Source organism: Scylla paramamosain, chromosome 24, assembly GCF_035594125.1.
Source record: "Scylla paramamosain isolate STU-SP2022 chromosome 24, ASM3559412v1, whole genome shotgun sequence".
Lineage (NCBI taxonomy): Eukaryota > Metazoa > Arthropoda > Malacostraca > Decapoda > Portunidae > Scylla > Scylla paramamosain.
In genome coordinates, this window is record NC_087174.1 from 1,592,501 (window position 1) to 1,620,000 (window position 27,500).

Sequence of the window (27,500 nt, forward strand, 5' to 3'; positions counted from 1 at the left end):
TTCCCTCAACCCGCTTATTCTCTTCCTATTCTTTACGTAGCCAACCATCAAATTATGTTTTTAGCTATCTTTCTTTTTTTTTTTCTTTTTTATTCGCCGTCTCCGTTTTCACCGTAGCAGTTTTGCCTTCATTCTTAAAGGTATATATGGTTCTCTCATTTCACAAGAGTTCCTGGTACTATTTTTTTTTCCACCCTTCCTCTTGCTGCAGTTATTAACCATATTTCCGCTCACTTCCTTTCAGTGTTCTTTTACGTAGTTTTTCTCTTACGTTCTTTCGTCCTTTTCTTTCATCTTCCCCTTCTTTCTTTCGTATGTCAGTCAATATATATTTTGCTTTCTGTCCGTCTCTCTCTCTCTCTCTCTCTCTCTCTCTCTCTCTCTCTCTCTCTCTCTCTCTCTCTCTCTCTCTCTCCCCCCCCTCCCGCCTCTTTGCCGCCTCCTCGTCCGGTCCCTCGACGCCTCTCGGGACCTGAAGAGATAGCTTCTCCCCCTCCCCGTTTTCGCCTGGTATCAATGTGTCTCGCCTCAGGGCCGAACATGAAATAGGATTCGTGTATGGAACCAAGAATTATATTCCAAAAATTCTGAATGTAGTTTCCCCAAGGTGTATTGTAACATGAATTTGTGTATATTTAGATGCAGTGGATGTTGGGGAGGGAAGAGGAATAGTGTGTGCCGGAAAGGTGCTGTGGGCTTTTTTTTACTTAGAATCTTGACTGGAACGATGGCCTCTTCTCGGGCGTACAGTAGAGCGTGACGGGCAGCCTCCCTTCCCCTCCACGTTCACTGTACACACGCATTATCTCCGGTGTTTTAACTGCGGCTCTGGCCATCTCGGGTCGCTGGAGAAGTTCCGCACGAGTTGCTAAAGAAACGCCTGAAGATATCCTGGGAGAATCTGGACCGAATAGTGAAATATAATAAGGTGCTGGATCGCATTGCAGGCGGAGTGTAACCATGGCAGCCTTACGGACCAACGAGGTGTAAGATAGTAAGGCGATACTTTACATTAGGCGCTTCGTGAGCTGCATACCTAATGCTAACAGGTATCAACGAAATCAGGGAACACGTAACTCGTAACCCTCAAAGCCTTTCCCGGAGCATCATTTACCGTGCGTTGGAGGGTTTAAGGTCCCATTTGGCTTACCAGTGAACCCTTGGGCCTGGAAATCGTGCGTTTACCTGAAGGTCAGACAGCGCGGAAGGTTGAGTCTTGTGTAGGAGAGATAGAGAAGCGAGATGAATAAAGCCACGTCTTTTTCGCACCGTATCAAGATTCAGCATCAAGGTGTGTGTCTTATTTATGGCTGGCTTAAGGGTTACTAGACATGGCGGTGTTAATCTCGGCTTAATCACAGGTAGTGGGTATGTGGTGGAGTGGTAAACGCTGAGGGAACTACTGACATGCGCCACCTGCCGACACTAACAACTAAAGGTGCTGAGCCAAGACAACACTGAAATTAAGCTTACAGAATGGTAGCTCTCTCATATCGTGTTACCGAGAAGAGCATTGTTACTTCATGTACTTAGCTTCACCTTCAAGGGCGCGCTTACATTGTTATTTTAATGTCCCTTTGGTAGGAGTCATTAATGATGTCTTTTTTCACTTTTTTTTTCATTATTTTAGGAAGTTTCCTTTTCTTTTTTTTCATTTTCGTGTGTCATTTCTCTCTCTCTCTCTCTCTCTCTCTCTCTCTCTCTCTCTCTCTCTCTCTCTCTCTCTCTCTCTCTCTCTCTCTCTCTCTCTCTCTCTCTCTCTCTACTTTACAGATTCTTTTACTTAAAAAACGCTTCTTATTTTCACAGACACATGTGGAATTTATCTTGTGAGTGGAATCTTTAGCCTCAACCTTTTCAGAAACAAGTATAATGAAAGGTGGATGAGTAGATTCTATAATGGTCTCACGACAAACACAAAAAGAAGGGGAACACAAAGGGAGTAGAGTCATTACTAGGGGATTAAGGTTCGTTAGTCAAGGTACTGGAAAAGGATGGAGGGGAGGCAGAGGGTAAAGATGGTGCAAGAATGAAAACGAGCTGTGTGAAAGATATTACTCGCGAAAGACCAGAGCAGAATTGAGAGGAGAGGAGAGAGAGCCAGGAGGAAGAGCAGCCGAGAGAAAGAAATACAGATGTGGACACCAAGGTATTGCGAAGGAAATGTGGCCGAGGAAAAAAAAAAAATGTCTGGAGGAAGGTTGGTGGAAAGAAAGGATTAGAGGAAGAGAAAGATAGATAGTAGAATTAGAGAATAAAAGAGTGGTGTGTAAGAAGGGGCCAGGCTAGGGATAAGTGTGATACATGACAGGCACCGTGAATCTTACACCAGCGGTGCAATTTCATACGAAGGAGAAAAACGATTTATGGCTACTTAGGAAAAGACTTTGCTTATATTACGTAGTTCGCCTTGACAGCTTATACCTAATGTCAGTTTCCATAGAAATGTATACGGAATGATACTAACAATGATACCGTCACCATTATACTGCTGTTTTCTTCTCATTCTGTCGATTTTTTCCCTTTTTTCTTCTCTCTTCCTCGACCTCTCGTGACAAGACTAATTTTTTTCTGTGCAGTGTTGGCAACATTGGAGAACGACACGTTGGCAACAGTGCTGTGGATTACAGGTAGCAGCAGCGAGTCTAATTAAGCAGGCACGCAATCACGCATGCACGCAATTATAAGGTTACACACACACACACACACACACACACACACACACACACACACACACACACACACACATGTATAGAGCAATCCAGATGTCATTTACTCATGCGCTGCTAATCTTTGTACACCACTCCACAGCCGCCAACGATAAGTAGTCGTGGTGTGGTAGGCGTTGTGGTGACGGCTGGCAAGCTCAAAATTTCGTGACATGATAAAGATCTAGAGCCTTACAAGTACGAGGTATGCTTAGCGGGGAGGGATGGCGGGGAGGGAAAGCAAAGGCTGATCATTGCGAAACGTCAGGCTCCCATGACGTGTAAAGTACTCTGTAGCGCGTGAAGCATTTGATCTATTCATTATGTTTTCGGCCACGAAGTCTTGTCTGCAGCAATGTCCAGGTTTGCGCCATGACAGCTCCCAAAACATTCTGGCTGTGTAACTGGCGGGAGGCACACAGAACAGCGTTGTCTTTCATCCAGTATTCAAGCACACGTTACAGATTGCATGGAACTCGAGATTTGTTATGCTTTTACAGTGAGAGAGAGAGAGAGAGAGAGAGAGAGAGAGAGAGAGAGAGAGAGAGAGAGAGAGAGAGAGAGAGAGAGAGAGAATGGATTCTATATGTATGCCATAAAAGTGTTATGTCCTGAGTGACACCAGCTTATAGCCAGAAACTCACACATGCCACAAGATTCACCCCAGAGTTGAGACCCACACATTCCCACATCAAGACCAACCCCACTATTTAACCAACTCATACACTGCCTTATTCAAGCCATGACCACTCCAATCCGGACGGCTCAGACTCACATCAGCTCCGCCACAGACCAGCACAAGACCCACACGCTTGGATTTTGCCGAGATCCAAGCCTGCCTTTCTTTGGGCTGAGAGACAGATGGGAGCAAGGCAGCGAGCGAGGCAGATAATTGAAAAACTTTTCATTACGAATTGAACGACCTGGCTGAGGCTGGACGACCGGCTGTTGCCTGTGTCGAACTTTTTCTTTCCTAAGGTCAGGTGAAGCCAGGTCGCTGCTGTTAAATTGTGCATCGTGTTTTCTTTCTTGTTTTCTTTTTTTTTTTTTTTTTTAGTAACGTACGGTATATCAATTATCCTTTCCTTTCTTACTAAGGAGAGACATCTTAGGAGGACAAACCCAAGAAGACAAACACAGTAGTATTAAGTAACACAAAAGATCTGATAACAAAGGCAGTCAGGTATTGATGGGTAAATGGCGTTGATTATAGTCTGAATGCAGCGAGAGCGTGATCGAGAGCGAAAGAAGAGAGGAAAGAACAATCAGAATTTCATGAATGAGAGGGAAAAAAAAAATTACGTTCATGGGGAGCGGAAGGTTAAATCATTACCACGGAAGTTATGTAATGTGAACTTTAATTAAATTTTTGCCCGCCCTTACAGATTCGTTTCAAGTCTGCAAAATGTTCAACCTCTCCTCCAAAAGTACCGAAGTGCGCAAATAGGAAAAGGACGGATAAAAAGATACAATAAAACTCCGAGCAAGGAAGGTGAAATTAAAATGACATCATTCGCAGCCGTTCTTTTCTCCCAAGATGCTCCAATTAGGAGGTTCGCATCACACCACCTACAGGCATCTCTTTTTTACTCCTCTTCGCTTAACTTTCATTTATTTCCTTCTTTGTTCCCTTGTTGCAGGCTACGCTCCTCCCGCAGAGGCTCACAATCCACCAGCATCATTAGGGCCACAGAATCATGGCTCAGGTTGAGTAAAGAATAATGATTAACTTGTAACTTATAAGGAGGCTGTGATGGGAAGCTTGTACGGTGGCGGTAATTGCCCTTATCTTATTAGGTATACAAATAAATTAATAAGCCTTTACTCTATCATTACTTTTAATTTACATAGACATTCTCTCTGAACTTTTAACACATACATTTCTCTTCTCTGCTTTAAGTACAAATTTCATAGACCTTCATATCACCCGTTCTGCATCGCACACAGATTCACGCATATAACCTTGATCCTGCCTCACATCCCGCTCCCCTTTATTCAACACATCTGGTTTCTTTCCCTCTTAAACTCGGGTGTCTAGGAACAAAAGATTAATCCCGCGTCCATGTGTCCTGTCTCCCATCAACCCCTCTGGCCCCGCGTAAATCTTTTCCCTCGTTAACTTGGAGCCCTCCTGCTGTACTTATCGGTGCCATCAGCTGCACAGGACAGAGAAAGCCGCTAACAACCCTCATCTGTGAAGTAATGATCACCATAAAGCAACCAAAGGCGGAGAAGTGAAAAATTATTCGGTAATACCAGTTTCTCGGGAGTGTTACGTAGATTGAAGCTGGACAGTCGTACCTCTTCACTCCTGCCATGACGAGATGTCCACAGTACAACCATGCAGTAATTGAATTAAAGGATCAAATGATAAAAGGAGTAAATAAGTGAGTAGACGGTGATGCAGTCAAGGCAACGGAGTCTTTCCTCTGTGGTGGACATTGAGAGCCTCGTACAGTGCGGCCAGACTTTGATGCCGCGCAGTCCTTTTCGTATATCAAGAGGCTTACCTTGATCTCGGTATTAAGTGCGCTCTCGTTACGTTTGAAGGATTGCGTAAGAGAGGAAGAGCAATGTTATGACATGCTCACGTCTTCCAATAACGCTGGAGTCCAGTACGCTCCAATACTTTTCGTGTCGTTCCGCATGACGTAACTCCCTCGTGTGAATTTCCCGGGTACACACTTACCTTCATTGTTAGGGTTTCCTTGATAATCACTCCTCTGTGCCAAGACCGGAGCAAACATCTAGTGCCGAGCTAATACAGTGCTACTTATGTTGGTTATTCAGAAGTAGATAATATGCAATATTGTTTTTTCTTTCTTTAGACTATTCTTTAAAACAACTAGTAAGGCTGTTTGGGAGCAATAAATATAGGCCTATAAAATATATTTCTGCTTCAGGACGAAGATATGAGCATGAGCGACCTACATGTGGAATTCTGCTGGAGCCACGACGTTCGCCGCGATGCTAACCTTCTACTGCAGGCGAGTGACTGATGACATAGCAGCGACAAGTACTGGGTCACCTTTTGGTAAATTACGTTATGGAGGATTATCTTTGCCTTTTCTGTAGAGTGGTGATAACAATATTATGAAAGAATCATCTCCAGGTAACAGCTTGCTCATGTATGTCAAATTTTCAGCTATTTTTGTAGTGGTGAAAAGAGAGGAGGTGAATAGAAGTAGCGGTGGTGATGAGAGAGTGATTGTGAATGAGTAGGGGAGGGGCTAAGGTATGTGTGGGCCGGAAAGTAGGGGAGGGAAATGGCGTGGAGGGCGAGTGGGTGTGGAATGAGAGGGTGAAGCGGTGTGTGAGTGATGAAACCATGATTGGAAGATGGAATCGGGGTGAATGAAAGCTGCGCTAGTTTTGCACCCCAAAATATTTTGCCGACTTGTTTGTTCGTTTAGTTTTAGTGTGAAAACTGGTAATAGCCTTTGGTCATGGGAAGCTAAAGGTTATGAGAGAGAGAGAGAGAGAGAGAGAGAGAGAGAAAGGAATTAATACACAACCATATATATAGTACACTGTATTAAAAAAGTCTTTTTAGTAATAACAGTGTCAGTGAATTAATACTTGGTGTGGGCGAGGCAGGATGACGTATTGACATTTTCAGGGTCAACAACATTCGCGATCTTGCAGATGACAGCGGCGGATCTCCACCCACGCCGCTACACCTCATCACTTCCCGGGCCGGTGCTGCGACTTTAAGGATATCTGGGCATTGCTGGTGATGTATGGGGCAGATATTGACGCACGGGGGATGGATACGTGAGGAGATGCGCGAACCGTGACATTTAGCTGAGGGAATAATGACGAGGCCGAGTGAGTAACAATGACAGTGTGCGTGAGGGAGGTTTGTGGTAATGAGAAGAGAATCGGAGGGTAGATAACTCTCAGGTTGCAATACACACTCCATTTTCACCAGTACTTGTTATTCAGAGGCAGGAATCAGGAGAATGGAGACGGCTAATATTAGCTAGCCAATATTAGCGACAAACATTGTTGACGTGTCGCAGGGGAAGATGAGGGAGCGAGGTTTTCAGGGATATTGATACTCTGGTAAAGTGTTCCCTTTCTTTTTTTTATTAGTCAGTGAAATGATGTAGGATAAACAATATGTCTAATATTTGGTGTTGCTCTTATCCCCAGACATCAAGAGATGGCAGATGACATGGTACAGAGCCCAGTGAACAAGGAAATCAATCGTTCTCATATTTTTTCTTTTTATCAAATATTACACTGAGTTTAATAACAGCAATTGGAATTACTGTATGCTATTTTAGTGAGACGGAAATGAAAGTCAAGTCCACAGGCGTCGCATACACGGGTTAAGTTTACGAAGGTGACATTTAAATTACTTTCTTGCAAATCGGTGTGTCAAGAAGGTAACGAATGTGTCAATAGCAGTGCGTTAACTTGGCTGAAACACAGGACGCCATATTGAAATAAAATGCATTTCTTTCCAGGTTGTCGTGATGCTGGTTAACTGTTGCTTCAGAGACACCGGGACGGGAGGTGCAAAGCTGTGTGTATGATGGGCTTTTAAGGCGTGTATGTAGTATGTGTAAATAGAAGGAAAAAAAAAATAGTCCTGCATTTTACGCGCATGAACATCTCTGAAGAAGCCTCCAAATGCAGGTGCTCCTCCAACTCCTATACTGTGTGGACTGTTGCTTATTGTTGGCGCCAGCATCATTCACTCCATCACCGTTGAAAACACTTTCCAATTTCTAAAATATAGAAAGATTACTTGTTAGATAGAAAAACTGTGAAAATGTTTATTGTAAATATTGATAGATCATTTTGTGTCAATTTTAATTAGTTTACTCTGTTTAATACATAGTGAAATTTCATCAAGTGAGAGGCTGTGTGATATAACTGTGGGAGGACATCCTCCTGAGAGAGAGAGAGAGAGAGAGAGAGAGAGAGAGAGAGAGAGAGAGGTAGGGAGGGAGGGAGAGAGAGGTAGGGAGGGAGGGAGAGAGAGAGAGGTAGGAAGAGAGAGGTAGGGAGAGAGAGGTAGAGAGAGAGAAAAGAGAGAGGTGGGGGAGAGAGAAAAGAGAGAGGTGGGGGAGAGAGAAAAGAGAGAGGTGGGGGAGAGAGAAAAGAGAGAGGTGGGGGAGAGAGAAAGAGAGAGGTGGGGGAGAGAGAAAAGAGAGAGGTGGGGGAGAGAGAAAAGAGAGAGGTGGGGGAGAGAGAAAAGAGAGAGGTGGGGGAGAGAGAGAGAGAAAAGAGAGAGGTGGGGAGAGAGAGAGAGAAAAGAGGTGGGGAGAGAGAGAAAAGAGAGAGGTGGGGAGAGAGAGAGAAAAGAGAGAGGTGGGGGGAGAGAGAAAAGAGAGAGGTGGGGAGAGAGAGAAAAGAGAGAGGTGGGGAGAGAGAAAAGAGAGAGGTGGGGAGAGAGAAAAGAGAGAGGTGGGGAGATAGGACAGAGATGGGGGAGACAGAAAAGAGAGGTGGGTTAGATAGAGGAGAGAGGTGGGATAGACAGAGGAGAGAGGTGGGGGGGAAAGAGGAAATGTGAAGGGAAAGAAAAGGTGGGGGAAAGGAGGAGAGGAGAGAGGTTGGGTGGCAAGAGGAGGGAGAACGAGGTGGAGGGTGACAAAGGTTAGGGAAGGAAGGGGAGGATGGTGTGGGGAAGAAGGCGTACGAAGAAGTCCCATTTCAGGTGGCGTGGCGTGTTTCTTGCATTGGGTAGAGTGACGCCTCACCACTTCCAGCCAGGCCTCCCAGGAGTGACTTGGAGATGTGACAGCAACACCTGAAATCATAATAAACTTTACCGCACGCACGAACAGCTGTATTTCTTAGTATGTCCTATATATCCAGGTGTCGTAAAAGGGATTTTAGTATATAGACAAAGCTACTCAGAAAAAAAGAACTATAGTGTTTACAAGCACATGGGAAATATAACATGAACACCCGAAATGTATCAAGTTAAACAACAGTTCTTACAAGCTAGAGAGAAAATGACATTGAACCAACTGCTTTAGAAGGTTATTTGTGAAAACTATGCTTCACAGGATCAGAAACACACACACACTCTCGTACGCTGCTATTTGATATAACTGGTGTTTCATATGGGTCACTGCGCTAAAGTAAATTAAATAAGAATGATTATCAATTAGTAAACTATTTGTAAACTATTGTATAACCTGAGGCTTCGGCACCAGCCATAGCAGGAAGATATTTAATTAAATGTTGGTACATTACAGTACCAGTTGACAAAATAAAGTGGGTACATTGCTGAACATCGACATTGATATCACCACTTACATTAGTCAAGTTAATTTTTCGGTTACGAAGTTGAATCGAGAGCTCAGCCATGACGTAACCTTAAAGGGCTTCGTGCTTCACAGTGAGATACTGCTACATGAATCATGTGCACTCTAATCTGTTCAGGTGAGGTGAGGACAGACGGCAAAAGACTGCAAACTACTGCCAGGAAATGGACAAGTAGCAGTTGAGTGATCACAGGGCGATGCTAACAGAAAACTTCCTACTGTATTGGTCTGAGAAACTAGGAAATAGTTTTTAAGTAAGTAGTAGTGTCAGGATATAAAAAAAAAAATAAAAATTCTAAGAAAAAAAAAGTGATGTCCTTTTTACGTGCAGAGCCAAAGTTTTCACTCGTGTGTCACGTTGGTTTCACGCATCTATACATAGTAAGAAGCAAATTTTCTGAGAACACTCGTATTCAGTACTAACCTGCAGACTGTTGGTTTCTATCTCCTGTCAACTTCGCAGCTTCTATGAGACTTTCGTCGATACCTTGGAGGGACCACAGCCAGGAATTCCCTGCAATGAATTGTTGCATGAGACCTTTGAATACATGTAAGTTATCATGGGTTGGATATACTTTTTAACCGTGTCAAAATCATTGTATGCTGAACCAATCAGTTGAAAACATTGTCAAAAATTTTGTTTTCCTAGTTTCGGTTTTGGTAATTTTTTGGCAAAACCTGTCACTAATTTGTCTCCAACTAATGAGTCATTATACAATTGTTTAAGAATGTGGTATTGCCCAAGGATACGAAGGGAATAGTGTGGTGTTAAATCAACGAAAAAAAAAAAAATTGCGACACGTTTCACCAGACAAAGCGAGCAAAATAACTTAAGTATTAAATAACAGAAAATTTGTGAACAAAAAAAAAAAAGGGGGGGCCCAACAAGCATTGACTGATAGAACGGTCCGATCATACAAAAATTAGAATTGCTTACAGCGCTATAAGCCGTGAACAAGGGGAAAAGAAGCACACCCACACACATGCATATGCTGGCGCGCGCGCACACACACACACACACAAAGCGCACTGACTAAGGCACAGTTACCTGCTTGCTGACGACCAATGTTTCATGTATCTAATAATTCTTTACTGAACCACCACCACTCCCTCGGGCGCCCCCGTCCTGGATCCTGGGCAGTGAGCGTCACGGCCGCCGAGGCACCCTGCAGGTAAAAAAAAGATTTAAGGATCCCGGCCACTTTTTTTTCTTCGTTTGGAACGTCTCACACTACGTAAATCATTTCTTTTGTTCATAAATAGTTTAAACAAAGCCAGATAACAGTTAATTCCATACGGATCAAGTTCAGTTTAACTTACATGTTGCAAAGGGATGAAAAATGAGAACCAGCCGTACTACGTATCTGCTTTTCCCTGCTGCCACCCACATACTGGCGAGGCTCGTTGAGCGGTGACTCTTCCCTCTCCTAATGAAGCCTCTAACTTTGGTTTACGAAACATCTGCACCTGTCTGCTTATTAAAAAAAAAAAAAAGTATCAACATATTTTAATCACATTATGATTTCTATATCTTAGTCATGTGTTTATCTTATGGCATGGCACTACAGCGAGATGAAGTATTGGTTATATAGAATATGAACTAACAATGAGTTAGTCCGGAGCCTCAAATAAAAAGGTTCAGTTCGTCTTCTTCGTGACATCAAGACGCTTGGCTGCATCCTATTGGCTGAAATGGAGAAAACGGGAAGTTAGTTTTCAGAGGCCGTCAATGAATTAAATAACACTGTTAAATATGACGCGTTATTTACACTAGAGTCACACTGAGTGAGTATTATATAGCTACATAAACTTTAACGGTGACACAAGTTACTGGCTTTCCTCTTTTATCACCGCAGCTCTGGCTGTTCGTCACCTGACACGGCAGCAAGGCGCGACAGTGGCTCCACACCTCTTTTTCTGGCCAATTATCCAAGGCACTAAACATAACTCGCTTCGGGGAATGGCCTTATTAGAGTTGTACGTCATCTAAACTCTGTGAAGAAAAGGAAATAAAATTACTACAGTACCAAATTTTAATGCATCCATGTCAATTCTGTACGTGTGTGTGTGTGTGTGTGTGTGTGTGTGTGTGTGTGTCCTGATGCTGACGTACGTACAATGCCTTCCATTACCAGCAGTGACATCATTGTCCCACTCATTAATGACTCCCAGCATGTATAGGAGCGGGAATATCGACTTCAGATAACGTGCGCGTCGCTGAAACGAGTGATATCAGGACTCGTTTCTTTACTGCTTGTTTGTGCGATATTCTCTCTCTCTCTCTCTCTCTCTCTCTCTCTCTCTCTCTCTCTCTCTCCACACACACACACACACACACATTTCTATCAAATATATTGAAGAAATTATAACGTAACATTTAAAAACTTCCCCTGCTAAAACAAAAATGAAATTACACTTATGTAGAAAAAATAAAATTTCATTTTCATCTACACACTAATTTAATTCAAAGGCAAGGAGCATTTCAAATGAAATTTCCGTCATTAAAAAAACAGTCGAGTATTCTTATCTGTTTGTCTTTGCCAAGTACTCCTGCTGCTAAATGGCCAGGTATACGAGTAGCGGCGGCAGCGGCTACGTACAACACGTGCACCAATTACACGATAAAAAGGTTTCCAAAACGCTGACTCCATTAAATACCGACCGCCCACTGCTTCCTTTCTCTTATTTCCTGCAACAACAACAACAGCAACAACAACAACAACAACAACTACTACTACTACTACTACTACTACTACTACTATTACTACTACTACTACTACTACTAGTACTACTACAATTATTACAACAACAACAACAACAACAACTACTACTACTACTACTACTACTACTACTACTACTACTGCTGCTGCTGCGACTGCTGCTGCTGCTGCTGTTGTTGTTGTTGTTACTATTGCTGTTGTTGTTGCTTCTGCTGCTGCTGCTTCCTTGTTTTTTTTTTTTTTTCTTTTCTCTTTTTAGCATATCGAGGTTGGGTCACCGTTCCCTGTGGGTAAACTTCTTTGAAGTTCGCTGTGAGGGACGTTTGGGTTCAAATACCAGTCGGAACTTACGAAGAATTTCATACCTTCAAATTAGAGTAACAATTCGGAGGAGCGATTCGCACTTACAGTAAAGTGTATTGAGTAAAATTTTTATCTGGTCAATTCACATCAGACAAAACACTTCCTTCCATGACGTCTCTTTTGCCTTTCTTCATCCCGTCATTCTGTCCTTCCTTGCTCTCTCCTCCATTCTGTCCTCTCTGGCTCCCTCCTGCCATACAGTCCTTCCTATTCCCTTGCCCTTGTCCTGCCTCCCCTTTCCCTGCAGCCGCAATCCCTGCACTCCCAACCCTTGTCTCGCTGCCTCATTCTCATCAGTCGTCCGGCAGATCCCGGCGACGCACAGACACAGGAGGAAACTTGGCATTTCACCTCATTTCCTTTGCAAACTTGGACGGTGGGGACGGCCGGCAGGGACTCCATCTTTCTGATTATATTACCGGCCAAGGTTAAAAATGCGTGTGTTGCAGTGCTCTTCATCCGTCGCTGCCTTCCTGTCATTTTTCTCTCCAGGGGCGTCTTTACACCTTGTTAGCTCAGAAACTTTTTAAAATGCAAATTAAATTCAGAGACGTGAGCGGTGTAGCGGTTGCGGTGGCGTGCTGAGTCTCTCTCTCTCTCTCTCTCTCTCTCTCTCTCTCTCTCTCTCTCTCTCTCTCTCTCTCTCACTATACCTCGGAATGTGCTACTATACCACTAAGGTTGCGGTGCGTGTCGGGTACACATCCTCCACTCGGCTAATGCGATTATGTTGCATTCATTCTGATTCCAGGAATTTCTCCAATTATGTTCACGGTGTCACGTTTCTAATACTCATCCTCGTAGTGCACGCCATTAGGAGAGGCTTCCGCGACGAATTTCTGACATCAATTACATGCGAGTGATTTATTTTTAATTGTGATTTTTCTGAGTGTGGATGATATGCAAGACTGCTCTCTCTCTCTCTCTCTCTCTCTCTCTCTCTCTCTCTCTCTCTCTCTCTCTCTCTCTCTCTCTCTCTCTCTCTCTCTCTCTATGCCACACACACACACACACACACACACACACACACACACACACAAACTTAATCAAACGGTCTACGATTTGGGAGCTATTTCCCTTTAAACATAGACTCTAAATGTTACTGTAAAATGTAAATAAACGGGTTACAAATACATTCCCTGTTCACCGTGGCGGCAAGAAAGAAAAAAAAAAAGGTGTGGGGGGAATGGCAGTCCTAATTTCCATGAAGTAATCTGTTGTTCCGGGTTCCTCTGAGCCGTCGATCTCCCCTTCAGCACATCTCGCCTCTATAATGGCACACTCGTTTTGTCTTTTCCCGACCATTGTAAAAAACCTGATACACCTGAATATTGTGAGCTCATCCATCCTCCATCCAGGCTAGCCATTTAATAATGTTGCGTCTGGCAGTGTTCCCTGGCACAAAATAATATGATAGGAGGGAGAAAGCCACCGATAAACCACAAGATAAACTCACATTGTAATGATGCACGAGTCTCATATACAACACCAAGCTGAGCTGTCCGTCGGCATACAAGCAAGGAAGCAACGAGTTTCTTTCAGTGTTCCTGAATGGCTTAAAAGAGGAGGCGAGGGCATGAAAAGAGTGTCTCTCCCAATATGAGGAGTGAGGCGCAAGGGGAAGCTCCCGTCACCTGTCTCTATTATTTACCGGACAATGGAGGGGAGAGGAGTGACACGGTAAGGGGCGGTGAGGGGAGATGAAATAGAAATAGAAGAACGAGGATGATAGGATGAGAAGACACATGAATATATCGAAGGGGACAGCTGCTGAGGGAATGTGAGAATGGAGAAGGGACTCATGCACGGAATATAGTTGTGAAATGTGTACCGAGAGGACACTGGCCAGGAATAAAAATGAATTGAAGATTAAAAAATAAATATCTCAAGGAAACACGGATGCAAAAAGAGGAAATATTCATCAGCAAACACGTGTACTTGTTTAAGCTTCTCTCTCTCTCTCTCTCTCTCTCTCTCTCTCTCTCTCTCTCTCTCTCTCTCTCTCTCTCTCTCTCTCTCACGATCGAAGAAAGCCAGTAACAGCATTCATTGAAGTAAAAGCGATGAATGAGAGCTAATTAAAATGCGTTCGTGTTCCTGCTCTTAATCTTTTTTTCATCTCCTTTTCCCTCCCAGCTTAAGTTGACATGAATGGCGTAGCGGTGGAACATTTTGTATCAGTTGTCCTCTCCTTTGTGAAACGGCCACAAGGAGGTCATACTCGGACTTCTGTACACGCAAGTCCGATTTACAGCCATCCCGTGCCGGCATGAATCACCTTGGCGTTGATATATTTGCAAGGCGCCTCCCCGACCCCCGCAGGACTCGACGCCTCATCCATCGTGCAGCTGCCGAGGCGGGAAGACCGGAACGCAGAGAGGCTCTTAGATGTACTGGCGCTGCAGATAATTATTCCTCAAGTCACACACACACACACACACACACACATTAACTTTATTTCTCCCTTTTATCTTCCTTTCGTTATCAGCTGACAGAACCCATCGTCTGCCGTCATCATCATCATCATCAAGGAGGATTAGGTGACGTGTGAGTCGCCACACTGATAGTGAAGGTTCTGCCTTGCAAACCCTGACGGTAAAGACACTTGCACATACGACTACACGTTCTGATCAGCTGACACTCTCCATACTCTTAATTCACACAGCACGTCACACAGCACGTCACACAGCAGGAACAGAGTAGCTACCGAGTTCACCTGGAAACAACCGCACCAAACTATTCCACGCATCGTTTCCTCCTTTCCTCTCTCACCCGTTTCCTTTATCTCTTTCCTCCCATGATATTTTCTTCCTTCCATTCTTTCCTCCTTTCCTCCGCTCATGATATTGGCATCTTTCATATTAATACCGTTATTGGATATCAAATATATATATCTACTGTACTGATGAAAAATAAAATAAAGTTTAGCCATAATATTTATATCATTCTTTAAAATTTTAATAGCAAACAGTTCAGAAATATTCAGTAATTTCCGTCGTTATCTCTGACTTTGCCGACATAAAATTTTTACAGCTAGAAATATTAATGCTGCGGCGGTGCTGAGATCAAAATAGAGCCCGCGTGTGTCTACGTATATTCTACACTATAACGAGGCTCATATTGTGCGGCGTTTGTACACAAAGGAAACACGTAACTTCAATTATATAACATGAGACCTGAATGAGCCACACAGTTATCAGGTCACCGGCACACAACCCACCCAACAAGCCTTTCATCATTCATCACAGCATCTCTGTCCTTGGAGACATGCAATGACGCCAGTTCAGCAAGTATGGTTCTCTGAGTGTAAACAGGCCGGCTGAAAGTACCGAAGAGCCACATGGATTATGCAAAGTCAGGTTGATGGAGGTGACGACAAAACTCCCGCATTTGCATATCAGGTGGTGATGAACGGAGCTGCGAAAGGGGAAGATTAGCAACCTGCTGCCTCGATAAATAAATCACGAGAACACCGATGACAAAAAAGGGGGAGCCGAATGAAATTTACATTCAAGGGGAGCAAGAGTGCGAGGGAAGCCTTATTACCGGCCTGCAAGGGAAGGGTTCAGCACAGCCGGTTAATGGCGGGAAGCAGCCAGGTAAAACTCCGATGGCGCGATTGGAATGCTTAAATTTCACGCTTTTAGCAGTGTCGTAAATTCTTGGGTTTTACCAGCGAAGATACAATTTTGTTATCGGATGACAGTACGAAAAAGACTTTGGTGACTCAGTGTTGATAGCAGCGAGTGTGATGATAAGCAACACTGGTGATATTTTCAATTTATATGATTGGTTTTGTATCATAGATATTCAACGTTTGGTTTGGTGTAAAACAATTTCATGTTCGGCGTTCTCCTGCACTGTAAGTCTGCAGCATTATTCTGTCCTGGAAATCTTACAGTAAGGAATTGTCCCTAAGGAGGCGTACACTAATGACTCCAGACACTTTACTGCAGGTGTTATTGCTTCTGTTATGAGCTCTGTATTAAATAACGTTTTAATCAGTTCCTTCCAGCTTTACTTCCGTTACGGGAAAAGATCCATTGCCAGCCTGTCCTGCCACTGCTTGTACTTTCTCCACGAAGGTAATGAACTATAATGAAAGAGGTCCGAGAGGGAAGCCAACCACAAAAGCCTCAGGTCGCCTTGCAAGTTGGCTTCTTTAATTAGCTGACCGTGAAGCCGTCCGGCCTTTAAGGGAAGTTTTGGCCCTTCATCGGCTTGCTAATAGTAATTTCGAGGTGAGTCGGTTCTCCTTTGGCGGAGAAGATAACAGCGTGGGCAGGTGAAGGTGAAAAGGAAAAAGAGAGGATGAAGGAATAAGTGAAAGAGGAAGAGAGGCAGGTTGGATGAAGTTTGCGGATATGAGGATAATATTAAAGAAAATGGGGGAAAGAAGAGTTATTGGGAGGAAATGAGATGCGTGTGTGGATATCGCTTACTCTGCACAGGGTCAGCGGGATGTGAAGATAACCCCCAGAACACGGCGCGCCGAAATATTGAGTAAATGAAGCAAAAATAGTGTACGCCGCCGGTTATGGATGAGAGGCATTTGACATTTGTGCTGCTTATGAGGGGCTCTGAACACACATACACACACACAAACACACACACACACACACACACACACACACACACACACACACACACACACACACACACACACACACACACACACGATGTAAAAGGATGTGGACAAAGCAAGGGCTCTGGAGACCCTCCGACAAGTGAGAAAGGTGAGTCACCTGAGTCTCAACGAAATTGAGTAAGTCGGGGAGGATCGTGGAGAGCCGCGACTATTTTGAGTCTGCGAAGCTCACCCTCCGTCGTGGGCGAGTTCCCTCGTGGACTAAGAGCCTCGTCCAGGTCTTCAATAAGGCCATTAACTGGAACCACTCGCTCCGGGTGACAAAAAACATAATTGATTTCTTTTACGAGCGGGGTTTCGCCTGTGTTGTAGCAGGGGAAAAATAGAGTCAGCTGGAAGTTTAAATGGACTTCGGCATGGCGGAGTTTGGGTGTATTTGCCCGAGGTGACAACTGCACCCATGCACCCCCACACCCGACCCCCTTCAATAATACCTCCCACGGAGCGTCCCGCGTCTCTAAACACCCCTTCTCTACTTCTCTCTCTCTCTCTCTCTCTCTCTCTCTCTCTCTCTCTCTCTCTCTCTCTCTCTCTCTCTGCATTCTTTAGAAGACTCAATGCAATTTCAGTTGACGTGTGCAAAGTTTAATTTTCTCTGAATATTAAGTTCGTCTGTCTGTTGTTTTCCAATACTTTTTCAAGCGATAGACAACTGTCTTGAGTTGAATAACGTCCTTTTGAAAGGTAATGCCCCAAGACAATGACGGGGCACCAAGAGAAGTAAACAAAAGCCTCCCTAAAAAAACTGCATGTGCATAATACTCAGAAAAGGTAAAATTATTTCAAGTTCCGCGTCGTTCCATCTGACTCATTTAGCTGGCGGGACCTCCACGACTCCCCGAGCTCGACCCTTCATCAGCGTGGTCTGATTGAGCAAAATAAACGACAACATAAATTTCCTAGACTTTTCATACAAGTTTTCTTTACCGAAAGCAAACAAATAAAACAAGTATTATACATTCAAGACATTTCGCGCAAAATACGAGTACAGCATATATATATATATATATATATATATATATATATATATATATATATATATATATATATATATATATATATATATATATATATATATATATATATATATATATATATACACGAGTACACACACACACACACACACACACACACACACACACACACACACACACACACACACACACACACACACACACAGAGAGAGAGAGAGAGAGAGAGAGAGAGAGAGAGAGAGAGAGAGAGAGAGAGAGAGAGAGAGAGAGAGAGAGAGAGAGAGAGAGAGAGAGAGAGAGAGAGAAAGGAGGGTTGGGAGAAAAGTGCTCGGCACAGGATGACAGGTGCAATAAATGAATGGATGAGAAAAGTATTGAGTGAGTGAATGTTATCCTTTTAGTAACAAAAAAAAAAAACATTATAGGCAGTTAAAAATCTAAACGTGAAGACCTATTGATGCAAAGTTAAAGATCACAAGTTTCGAAGCTAATGATGGGAAGCAGGACGCTGTTGACATTGCACAATAATCTTTCAATATATCATGAGCAAGGAACATCAAGAATAGTACAGGATTAGCAAATTGTCTCTGCACACAGACAGACTGTGTGCAGAGACATAAGGATGACCTGAATTACTCTCGTATATAAATAAGCTTCCGCAGAGCTAGAATTGTTTTTCGTCCTGTGTTATGATGTTTGAGAAAGTCTTAGGACGATACAGGATACTTGAACATTGCTACTAGCGACAGCATAGATTTGCGTAATATTAAAGTTACTGAAGATTGGAATCATGTCAGGATATAAAATTGGGTACGAAGAAGAATTTATAATATCTGAGTTGGTAGTGCGCGCCAGTCGTCTGATATCTTTTTTAATTCAGCAAATTTGCAAATTTTCTTTATGACAGACAGATGATATGAAGAGTTACATGTCCATTTTTAAGAAACGAGGGATATCTGTAGGTCGAAAGTTATATAAAGTAATGTGGATTATGATGACATAAACAAATACCTGACGAGGGTAAGTAATGATGGTATGAAAAGATAGGAAAACTAATTTAATAGTACAGCGGCTTGCTTTGCCTTTAAAAAAAAAAAATTCAAGGTAAGTTAGGAAGATTACAATTAAGCAGCAGTGAAGGGAGGATACAAGTCACGAGGAAGGATATATCAAGGAACATACAAACGGTCGTGGCATGAACTTGGGACGGTTGAAGTGATCCAAAAGGGAGATCTTTGGTCATAACTTAAGAATCGTTGAGGAAATTGCAGAGAAAAGATAGGATAAGATGGAGTCAAGAAGAAAAAAGCTTTTACTACTGAGAATGGAGAAGTAGAGAAGTTGGAAATTAGTGGTTGAATATAAAAAAAAAAAAAAACGAAGTAATCACAGCAAAAGAGAGAAACGACTTGATTATGCATAAGAGGTAAGAACTGCAGATGATCCTGAAAGTAATTTTGGAGGAGAAAAAAAATTAGACACGACAGTTACGGATAAGTTTAGAATAAGCCCATGTCGTGATGTAGACGTGACAATAGGACGGTCAATGGTGAGAGGCAGTGTTTGTACTAAATGACAACGTTTTAAGGATGAAGTGTCCTGTTCTGTCCAAGTGAGACGGTATCATGAGTGACTGCATATGGGTGAAAGGACAAGTGTGTGTGTGTGTGTGTGTGTGTGTGTGTGTGTGTGATTCCCATTCTCCTACTTCATGCTTATATCCTCACCATCCATTCTAGGAAAGATTGAATACATATGCAATATGTATGCTCACACTAGCCGTTCATTCTAGCAGACCTGTACACGTGCCCTTAAAATCGAACGTCGACCGTGAATACAGCAGAAAATAAAATAAAAAAAATCAAAGAAAACGGGAAGCGAGTCTCATCCCTGAATAGCCGACTCCACTCTCCCAGACTGTCCACCGTTTTCCACACGTACATCCGCTCCACGAAAGTCATTTGCATACCTGTATATTCTACGAGAGGTTAACCAATATGATCGCGGCCTGAATGAAGGCACATAAAGCTGCTGCACTAGAAGGAAAGCTTGTGTCTGAAGAACTGAAGCAATCGAGGATCGGCACGGTGAGGTTGGCAGGCCTGGAACTGATGATCTGCTCCTAACTACTAGTTCGGCAGGGTGTTTCGAGCCGCTCATACACATTCACCTGAGAGCGAAAAAGAGAACGCTGCTGTTGCTCCTGGGATGTTGGTCACCAGTTACGAGAAATGATGTTCATTTGTCGAAGCGGGTGCAGCATGACGGCCGTGTAATTTAAGTGTCTGGATGGGCTTGTTGAAGTGTACGGGAGCGTGAAATGTGTGTGTGTGTGTGTGTGTGTGTGTGTGTGTGTGTGTGTGTGTGCAGGGAGCAGCTGTGAGGCATTTGTGAAGTGGAAGTGGGAGAGGGTGGGAGAGGGGGTGAAGAAAGGACGGGAAGATAAACGGTGAAAGGGCGGGGTGTTGGTGTAGGTGTGGTGACGTCTGAGGCAGGGACTCCACCCTCAGGAATGCTGGTGCTGCCTCCTCCTGATAAAGGGTGAGGCTGTTTTGAAGTCTGCTGAGCTCAGTGTATTGCGACATGAGGAAACAGCTGAAAACAGTTTTGTTGCTGGAGTTATTGACATGTGGGGTATATTTTTCTCACGTTCTACACTTCATATTTGAGAGAGAGAGAGAGAGAGAGAGAGAGAGAGAGAGAGAGAGAGAGAGAGAGAGAGAGAGAGAGAGAGAGAGAGAGAGAGAGAGAGAGAGAGAATCATCATTATTTCTAGAAAAAAATATATATACATCTTACCAACAACTTAGGTTTTAGTGTGTGTGTGTGTGTGTGTGTGTGTGTGTGTGTGTGTGTGTGTGTGTGTGTGTAGACAACTTTGTGCTTATCAAGGCTGCGCACAGATTCCTCCTTCAACATGGAAATTGCTGGTGAAAGGAGAGCGAATGGAAGGCAAAAGGGAGAGAAGATAGGGAGAAAAAGCAAGAAGAATGGCACATCCTGTTTTTGCCCAACGCCTCAGAAGTTCCAATCTCCTCTATCCCCCCTTTGGCCTCCCTCACTCACTCCCTGCATCGAGGGCGACCGTCTGCGCTGATGCACAAGACAGCCGTTCCCTCAATGGCCTTTTCGCAGATTTTGTAAAGTTTGGGCTGTCATTCTCCCTCGCTTTCCTGCCTGTGTAGAGGACATTCACATGGGCAGAGTGGTCGCTTTACATGTTCTTGGACCACGCCGGGGAGAGATTACTAAGACGTAAGTTGACAGTCTGTGGCGAGGTGAACACGTATTTAAAAACAGAGTGATACGACTTGGAGCTGACCATCTTGGCTTAACGAAATAAGCAGCATCAGGAGGATTATCTGATGGGACATGGGATTGGACTGGTTTGTGGGGAAGAAGGAGAATAGGATGGAGAGAAAGAAGGACGGAAGGAGGATTTTAAGAAAGTAACGACATGGATGGAAGAAGTTCAGAACGTCCAGCAAAGCCAAGTGAAGAAAGTTTTTTTTTTTTTTTGCAGCTGACGTTTAAATCTCTACTAACTTGTCTGTGTCCGTGCGTTCCTCACCCCTTTTCAATGTGGTGTGGCGAGAGAGAAGGTGGGGAGGAGACAGACTTTATACAAACTTCTCATCGTCTTAGAGCTGAAGTTACGATGACCTTGATAGAAAATGAAGCGTCTTAAAAAAAAATGCCAGAAAAAGTACTGTAATATTTTCTCTAACAAGAATGATTCAAGTATATAAAGTAAATGAATAGATACCAATGCAAAATAAGCAGGAACTAATAACTTGATTATGCCTTTATACTTTAGATTTTTTCCTTTCTTAAACTTAAAATAAGGGAGACAGTGAGCAGTGAAACTATAAATGCATTACTCTGTGAAAAGAAACGAAGAAATATGAGCAGACAGCAAAATTCTCTTGATCAATATGTAAGTTTTTTGAAAATCCTCATTAACGAAGAAATCTTAACTCCATTATAAGTTTTCAGAAAGAAATGTCAAATGTAACTTTTGGCGTCGACAGTTTTCCTCGACTTACTCTTCGGTAGGATGAGAGAGGGAGGGTGGGAGAGGTAATGCTGACCCAGGAACATCAGTGACCTTGCATGATTGAATAGTCACATGGAAAATTCCTAAACTTGTATTACTGACACAAACAGCATTATAAGAGTGATGGCAAGGAACTCGCAATTCAACCATTCTGCACCTGGTCAATAAATGAATACCTTGGGGAGGATCCTGCCCGGCTTTGTGCTACAGAAGAGTGTGCAAATTCTGGTCAAGGAATCAGAATAATATTTAGCACAAGGTCGAGCACCATTGGCCTCAAGCACACACACACACACACACACACACACACACACACATTATAACATGACAACAAACACTATCAGTACTGGAATCATTACTGGGTATTTTTTACACGTAATTGTCCTTCCTTGGCAGGAATCGAACCCAGCACCGCCAGTATCGTAATTAGTTTATGTTGATGCATTAACGATACACTCGCACGCCCTAATTATTTTCTCGATACTTTGACGAGGTAAAAAGACGAATAGCACAACTTAATTAAAACACTAAATCCGACATCGTGAAATATACTCCTATTTTTTTTTTTTTCTCTCCCTCTCTGAAGGTGCGTGTGCTGACTCATGACGAAGCACATGTGTGGAGAGGAAGTGTCTCGGAGGAAAATATGGCAAAAAAATTTATTACTTATATCATGCGAAGTGAAGGATTGTGTAATGAACACTGAGAAAATTCATGGTCAACAACTAATTTCAGGAACTATACTGAACATTGAGTTTATAAAGCGAGATTTTTCATAGCAAGGTACAGAAGTGGCTCTAGACATGAGACCAGTGAGGCGAGACGACAAATGGAAGTGGGGCGGCTCATGCATATACAATCCTGTGTGTGTACCTGAGTGTCGCCTTCCACAGGTAACTATGCAGGTGACACAAAGCGACTCCTACTACGGACTCCTACACTATATCCCCATAATGGTAAATATTTCAAGGTATAAATAAGATTAGGATCCCTTCATTCCATGCTAAGGCTTCTCATGTGATACTTGTACACCCAATTAATGCTGTTACTTTCCACAATGGCTAAAGTTAATAACTGCCTCAAGATATCGCCACAATGAAGGGAATCAATTACACGCTGCGAAAATTTAAAAAAAAAATAATGGAAAACTAGTCATTTCTATCGATAAATTACAACCTCATTGCGTCCCTCGTTCCCTTCGTTCAGGTGAATACGAGTATTTGCTCCCCGTCGCGGCCAGGTGCTGCCACTCCCACGTTGATGCTCCGGGGGAAATTGGCTTTTCTGATTGTGTTCTCCTCTGGGAAAGAAACTGAGGAAGACCTTGATTGTGAGAGGGAATTCGAGATATCTCATTACTAAGGGAAGACAGGGCGGTTCGGGTGCTGGCAGGATGCGCTACGCCTCGCCGTGAGTGGAACCGTCCGTGAGTGTGTCTGGCTGTAATCGTTTAGTTATAAAAATGTTTCGTGAGGAGTCTGACAGGATGCCTATGTGTGGTCGAAATCTGATTGGCCTGGTTGCGTTTGGGGACGAGTCTGATTGGCAACATGGAGATTACGTTAAGCTGATCAAAGTCAAGCGGCTTATGAAAGAGGGACAATGCAAAATTCTGTGATGGCCAGTCTTTTATGTGCAATCGGTCCTTTTACTCACCGCCGTAACCAGTTGGTGCAGGACTGATTTTTGTACCGGCTGTTAAGGGTGGGGTTTGGAAAGTGGCGGTTGTATGGTGGTGGTGGTGGTGTAAGCGGGAAGAGGTGGTGGTGTATGTGGGAGGAGGTGGTGGTGGTAGTAGTGGTGGCGGTGATGGTGGTGGTGGTGGGTAGCGCTGAGACTTAAATCCGAATACAGCTCGTGGTTTACGTGAGTGATAAATGTGCATATGTATTAAATGTTATTGGAATATATATATATAAATATATATATATATATATATATATATATATATATATATATATATATATATATATATAGAGAGAGAGAGAGAGAGAGAGAGAGAGAGAGAGAGAGAGAGAGAGAGAGAGAGAGAGAGAGAGAGAGAGAGAGAGAGAGAGAGAGAGAGAGAGAGAGAGAGAGAGAGAGAGAGAGAGAGAGAGGGGGTGGGGGGGAGGAGGCAAAGAGAAAGAGGTAGAAAAGTGGCACATAAATGTGACAAGTTTGTTTTTACGTAGTTGGCATTGCCGGGCAGGAAGGGTCACGGCGGGACGCAGGGAGGGAGCGACAGGCGAGGAGAGGAGAGGTGTGGAGGAAGGGAGAGAAAGGAAAACGGGGGCGATCTATGCTCTCGTCCATGTAATCCACTAAATGCGTTTCCGCCATTGTGAGAGTGAAGGAAGAGGAAGAGAAGAAAGATGGAAAAGAAAACGAGACGAAGAAAAGGAGCTCCTTGAATGTACAATAGGAAAGAAAAATGAGAAATAAATGAGAGAGAGAGAGAGAGAGAGAGAGAGAGAGAGAGAGAGAGAGAGAGAGAGAGAGAGAGAGAGAGAGAGAACTATGAGAAATGGACCTAAAGGCGTAAAATATATATACGAGTATGGCAATACTGTGGTAAATCTAGGATGAATTTCTCTCTCACTCTTTCTCTCTCTCTCTCTCTCTCTCTCTCTCTCTCTCTCTCTGTACGAATACATAAAAATACTAAACTTGTAACTAAATAACATATTCTTTTCTTTTATTACAGTTTTCTTGCTTCTGTCTTCCCATATTGATTCACATTTTATTTTCGAGACCACATCCATTTTTCTCTTTGTCTGGTCCTCCTCGTCTTCCCTTCCCTTAAATCACAGTGTGGCATTAAATTCCCCCAGTCCTCCTTCCGCCCTGGTGAGGTCATCCTTTCCTCGTACAGCTAGAATAGCACGAGATGATAACAATGATTTTTCTGCATGTTATCTGTCTTTTTTGCACAATAATCTTTTTTACATGCATTACGATTAGTAAGTGAGCGCCTTTTTGCGGGTTCTTTTTATTGTTTCATGTAAGAATCGAATGTCAAAAAGACGAGAGAAAGCGTCTGTTTCGTTTCATCCTTCATAAGTGATCTGCTTGACTTCCGCCAAAAAAGTTACGATAGCAGAGTTTTTTTTTTTTTTCTGGTGATTCTGGAAATCACTGATATATTTCTTATACTGAAGATCAACGGCGTATCTTTCGTTGTCTAAGTTTCCTCATTGACAAAAGTGGATTTTAGAAACACAATGATTTCTCATATTTCCTTCAAATCTGGCATATATATCGATACTGATTTCCAAATATATTAAATTCTTCTTTATGCATGTTTCTTTGCAAAGGTGAAAAGAAGAACTAAAAGCAACAACCATTTAAAATAGAAGAAAATAATTAAATTCAATTGCATGCTTCCTCCACTATCACAACAGAGCATTGTGTGCGAGGAAAAGCATCAAAGAAAACAAAAATAAGCTTACATGCAACGAACAAAGAGAAACAAAAGTGGGGATATCTCTTGTACATTGTCTGTCTTCTATCTGGCTCTCTCTGTGTTCCTCCATTTACCTGTCCATCCGCTGTCTTTTTTGGTGGCTTGCGAACATGTACACGTGCCTCACCCACCTCTCCTCTCTCTCCCTCACTCCTCTCTCTCTCTCTCTCTCTCTCTCTCTCTCTCTCTCTCTCTCTCTCTCTCTCTCTCTCTCTCTCTCACGCCTGGCTAGAGCTGTGAGACGCGTTCTCGAGGGGAATGCGTCTCAAGAGCAGCGGACCTTCTCTTAAAGGAACCCGACTCTCAGCTGATCTTACTCCGTTTTCAATTTGGTGAATTCGTGGATTTGTTCTCGACCAGACTAAACACATACACACTCACACACCCAGCCACACACACACACACACACACACACACACACACACACACACACACACACACATGTTCTAGTTCCGTTCGTTATGTCACACCCGCATTCTGCTTACGTAATTATTTTAAAACTGTACGGGCCATAATATTAATTGGATAAGAGTGATTCTTCTTATTAGTTAATGCTTGGGTTTGATGGTGATAATTGCGTGATGTAATTTATTCACGAACAAAGTAAACAAATGTATTATATTAGTTACAAATGCATAATCCTGTCATTTCCCGTTTTATTATGTATATTTAAGTCGCATAACAATTAACGCGTTGCTCTTAATTAAACTGACGGACAGCACAACGACATAACGTAATTTCCACGCCTTCCCTTTCTTTGTCTCCACCTCGCAGAGTTGATCAGCGAGAACGTGGTAAATCAGTCTGGTAGTGGCATTTCCTGTTTCTCTTCACTGCACCATGACCTAGATGCTCCCTCCCTCTTTCCCTCCCCCTCTCTCTCTCTCTCTCTCTCTCTCTCTCTCTCTCTCTCTCTCTCTCTCTCTCTCTCTCTCTCTCCTTGCACGTCTCAAGGACTGCCTGTGTCCCTCTCCTCGGCGGCGGGACCAGGATTCAACTTTCCTCTTCAATCGTGGAATTTATACCGTCATAATCTATTGACGAGAGGGTCCCGCGGGTCGTATATCCCCAGCAGGAGATGGAGCCGGAGGGAATTCGTATGGTCTGCAACTTTTACCAGACTTAAATACAACAGAACTCAGGCGGAAAGTTTATATAAAAAAAAAAATAATAAATAAATGTGAATGGCAATTATTTCTTTTGTGGCAGGTCATGTGACGAATTAGTGTGTCATCAGAGCGTCACACACAAAGGCCGGAGCAATGGGCGATGCATTTCGTTCTATGGCACTTTCATGGTAATATTTGGTAGCCACAGTGAAAGGAAAAGCTGATGTTAAGCTTGGTATTTGAAAGGCCAGGAAAGAAACAGGGAAAAAGAGGTGAGTGGGGTCAATATGGGTCCGACATCTCATTAAAAAATCACGTACTCGTACATCACACGTTACTTAACATGAGGAATTTCAAAGATTATATGTATTTTGCGGTGATATTTCCTTTAATTTCATTCACATATAGTTTTACCCTATTTTTTTTTATATTCTTTTTATCAATCTATTTATCTGACAAGGACACATTTCAATTCCGCTCCATTTCTGAAGACTATTCTATTTCAAAACCTTGCATGTTTCACTCTTTCAATGTATTAGTATAGTATTTTTGTTATTTTACTGTTATGCATTTATAAACGAAACGGGAGGGTTTGGCGAGGGTTGATGCGAGTCCAAGGTGATCAGGCTTCATCAGGGTTGTACAAAGGGGGAAAAAGGAGGCAAAATTTCTCAAGGCCACGCTGGAAACACGCCCGCCTCAGGATAATTACGTAACTTCCTCAATTACATCCGCAATTTATTTCACTTGAACCACATCGAAGGGAAAAAAAAAATGCTCTCAGAATATTTCCTTCAAAGGGCAGGAACTTTTCAATATGTTTTCGGTATATATATATATATATATATATATATATATATATATATATATATATATATATATATATATATATATATATATATATATATATATATATATATATATATATATATATATATATATATATATATATATATATATATATATATATATATATAGTATAATTCACATGAAACTTGTTTTACTACGAATTCTTGTTATCTTCTCAAAGGTTCTTGGGTTCTATGGAAGTAACTACTTTCTTCACGTAAATAGAAGAACATTTGGTGAAGAACTGACCACATACCTCACTGAACAATGCAACTGTACCGGGAGAGTAAATGGCGGGGTGGGTCACGGAGAACAAACAGTTAATACGGTATAATGATCC

At 42.7% G+C, this 27,500-nt stretch overlaps 2 long non-coding RNA genes across 3 annotated transcripts in view; both read right to left on the reverse strand.

Moving 5' to 3' along the window:
• Positions 1-6,776: 6,776 nt before the first annotated feature.
• LOC135112562 (uncharacterized) lies at positions 6,777-9,510 on the reverse strand. Its single transcript, XR_010274463.1, has 3 exons — positions 9,420-9,510; positions 8,362-8,472; positions 6,777-7,444 (listed from the first exon to the last, which is right to left on the reverse strand). It is a non-coding gene; the product is annotated as an uncharacterized LOC135112562 (long non-coding RNA).
• A 529-nt stretch (positions 9,511-10,039) lies between these two features.
• Positions 10,040-27,500, reverse strand: part of LOC135112563 (uncharacterized) — a 51,690-nt gene continuing 34,229 nt past the window's right edge. Inside the window, exons 2-5 of one of the 2 annotated variants that reach the window (XR_010274465.1) lie at positions 10,869-10,988; positions 10,601-10,682; positions 10,316-10,466; positions 10,040-10,161 (exon numbers count right to left, since the gene is read on the reverse strand). This is a non-coding gene — a long non-coding RNA (uncharacterized LOC135112563). Of the gene's footprint in view, positions 10,162-10,315; positions 10,467-10,600; positions 10,989-27,500 lie in introns of both variants that reach the window. The other variant, XR_010274464.1, reaches the window with a different exon arrangement.